This window comes from Geospiza fortis, unplaced genomic scaffold (genome assembly GCF_000277835.1).
Source record: "Geospiza fortis unplaced genomic scaffold, GeoFor_1.0 scaffold101, whole genome shotgun sequence".
Taxonomy (NCBI): Eukaryota; Metazoa; Chordata; class Aves; order Passeriformes; family Thraupidae; genus Geospiza; species Geospiza fortis.
This window is the reverse complement of record NW_005054388.1, coordinates 35,223-38,939: the sequence shown is the minus strand read 5'-3', so window position 1 is coordinate 38,939 and position 3,717 is coordinate 35,223.

Here is a 3,717-nt window from a genome sequence, read left to right as displayed (position 1 = left end):
TAATCTCAACTACTGGAGACGGTCTTTGTGTGTATCTAATTCATCATTATTAAAGTGAGATTATGGCAGCTTTATGTGAGACAGAGGCAAATGTGGGTCATTAATGAAAACAGTTTATTTACATTACTCTCTGCAGCTCCTCAGGCACTTCCCTTGCTCTGAGCCCTCGCTCCTGCCCCGCAGTGGCCCACAGGAACACAGCACAGAGCGCGGGACAAGCGCACCTGAAACAAGGCTGAAAACTGAAAATAAAGGGCATGGATAATCCTTCCTGCTTTGCCATTTCCCCCTCGGATTGGAAACACAGTTGTCACATAGTCATGGCACAAATAAAACCTCGAGGGGCATTTGGTCTTCAACCTCTGCTGACTAGGAGCACTTGCTAAAAGTGACAGCACCAAGAGAGCAGCTTTGGGTGCCTTTCCATCACATTTCCTCAGGCCCTCTCCCTGGGGGTGTCTGCAGCAGCAGAAGGCAGCTGGCAGGGTGAGAATGCTGCAGCTGAGCTCCAGCACCTGAGGTTCAGTGGGCAACTCTGAAAACAAGCAATCCTACTGAAAATTACAATTCCAACAATTTTAGCAAAAAATACCCACTCCCTCAATGTACATGGTGAAACAAAACCAGCCATGTGTAGTATTTAATTCCTTTAAAAACTAATTTGATGATATAATAAGGTTTGTGTCATCTCTCTTATGTTAGCACTCTACGCCTTCTCTGGAAAAAATAATTTATCGTCAGACTAATCCATGCAGGTTTAGTAAAAAGGGCTTTCAGCTTGGTCCATTGTGTCCTACAGAAAGATATTGCACAGGATTGCCAAATTTTTTCTTATCAGGATGAAGAGAACCAGCTATTAACTCTAAAAAGGTCACATCATCAACTGTGAACACATGCACAGCCTGACTGGGTTCACTCTGCGTTCTCCACATAACAATTTGATGCACAGTTACCAAACCTGACATTTTGTATTTTTCTCTGCATTTTTTCCAAGAAAGAATTCTTCCTTCCAAACAACGTTTCACTACTAATTTGACATATTTATGGCTCAGGAAGAGTAGTAAACTGCAGCCCCTTATTTTATCAATTAAATAGGCAAAGCAGCGACACAAGCTCCTGCAGAATCCAGACTTGGGCCACCAATGGGTTTCACTGGGGACATCCACCCATCATCAGATGGTTGTAATTTTCCAACGGCCAACTGTCCTGGGATGCATTGAAAATAATAACAAAAGCTCAGAAAAATTCTTTTTTTCAATATTGATTTTTACACCACTGATTCTTCAAGCTGGTGTTACGTTTTTAATACGTCAAAATAAAATATCCTTCTTAAAGCTGTTACTTCACTACAAATTTAATCCACAATAAAATATAACCAACCTACCCATTATAAATGATCCCACTTTATAAGTATGTTAACCTGCTATACTTCCATCTACAGTATGGTTAGTTAATATTTCCTTTCATCCCACCAGCCAAAAAGGTTAATCCTCACAGCAGCTGTTACTACTCCAGTACAGACTGAATGTGAATTTAACCTCTCCTGGATATTGCCCAATAAATTCTGTTGTTTTTCTAAGCACTTCTGTGAATTAAAATGGACGTTGGCTTGCCATCCAAACTCATGAACAGGTCTGAAGTGGCTTTTAGGCACGTCGCCAAATAACTTCCCAATTCCCTTATAGGGTATAGCTCTCACTCCAGAGATCTTCCATGCAAGAATTGAGAAACAACACCTTCTCCATTTCATCAAAATTATTTTTCATTTTCTTAGCATTATTTAAATAAATTCTGCACAAAATTACATTAAAATAATATTAAGGGGTTCATTTGCCCTCTGCAATACCCAGTAATTTCAACTTAGTTGTAGCAAGGCAAATATGAGAAGAACATATCCTCCTGCAACCTTCCCGACAAGGCCAGGATATTGAAAAGCCTGAATAATAAATTCAACCCAGAGCATGTGTTTGGATATAAGGCTGAGAAAAACATGAATACTCCCCAGTACAAAAAAGAGATCAATTATAAGAAACAATACACTTTTTAAACTTTATTTTAACTAAAACCAATATATGTTAAAAAGTCTTCACTTTCTCCCAAACTTCAATCATCATTTTCAAAAGTAGTATAACTTAGATCTGCCAAAGCAATGAACAACCCTCTAAAGTTTAAAACAATTGGAGATCTACAGAGCACAAGCATCTTGCTTGTGTTGCCCCTCCTGGAGATGAACTCTTTCCTGTCTCAATGGGAAGGCAGGATGGATAGCTTTGCACTGATGGATGGCTTTGATTTTCTGGAACTTGAGGTGTTCCCAGCTCTTGGACAGAGACTTGCCTGCTGATAAGAGAATCGTACAGTAATCAAGACTGGAAGAGACCTTTAAGATCAAATTTTGTTTCACACCTCCCTAAGCACAGTCTGTAAGACTGAAATTCACAATAGAAGATACATAGACCAACTAGAATAAATAGACTTCAAGTCATAATAGACTTGCAAGTCCCTTAAACAGGCCCAGTTATAAGAAGTCAGTATTCCCTCTTCACAGACATTAGAGCCGATATGTCATAATTATTGAGTATAAAGCTAATTTTGGTTTTATGGTTAAGTGCAGTTATGCATTTTCCTTCCTCTACAAAAGCGTTAAAGCTCCCTGAATATGAGGGCAGCAATTCCTCACTACCCGCGGCAGTGGGGAAGCCGTGGCCGTGGCCTGGCTGACGAGGCCGGTTCCCCGCACAGTCCAGGCGCCTCGGGGCACCACGCAGGGCCGGACTGGCACAGCCAGAGCCAGGTGGGGTTTCATGGGCGAATTCCCAGCGCGTTCCGCCCTCTGGGGCAGCCTGTCCGGCCGCGGGGCCGGGAGCTGCCTGGCCCTCGCAGCGGACAGCCGCCGGTGCAGCGCACCCAGTGCCGCCCGCAGCCCTCCTGACCCGCGGGTCAACAGCGCTTTAATCCCGCACAGTGGCCTCAATTCCACCGTTTTTCCTACTACGGAGACTCCCCGCTAAGGAAGGAAACCCGCAGCCCTGCTCCGAGCCCTGGGCGGCTGAGGGAGCCGGGCGCCCCGCGCTGAGGAAGGGAACCCGCAGCCCTGCTCCGTGCCCGGGGCGGCTGAGGCACCCCGCGTTCCTGCCCGGCTTGTGCTACAGCCGCAGAACGAGCTCCCCGCCCTCACCAGGCCCTCAGCAGCGCTTTAATGGCACAAATGCGCTGGCAGCGGTTGGAGCAGCAACGTTCTTGCCCTTTGCCTCGGGGACAGTGCCGAGGGAGGGCGTCTTTCCCCCACGCCGGGAGGAGACTTAGGAGACCTTATAACAATCTACAGCTTCCTCATGAGGGGAAACGGAGGGGCAGGCACTGATCTCGGTTCCCTGGCGACCAGTGATAGGACCCGAGAGAGCGGCCTGAAGCTGTGTCAGGGGCAGTTTAAGTTGGATATCGCGAAAAGGTTTTGCACCCAGAGTGGCTGGGCACTGGAACAGGTTCTGCGGGGCAGTGGTCACAGCACCAAGCCTGTTCAAGAAGCATTTGGACAACGCTTTCAGGCACACGGTGGGGGTCCTGGCACAATGTGACTCTTGGCACAGGGTGTACTGCTGTGCACGGCCAGGAAGAGTCGGGCTCCCTGGTCCCGCTGGGTCCCTGCCCGCTCGGGCTGCTCCGCGGCTCCGTGACTCCATTTCCCGGCGCGCCGCGGGGCGGGAAGGGGCGGGA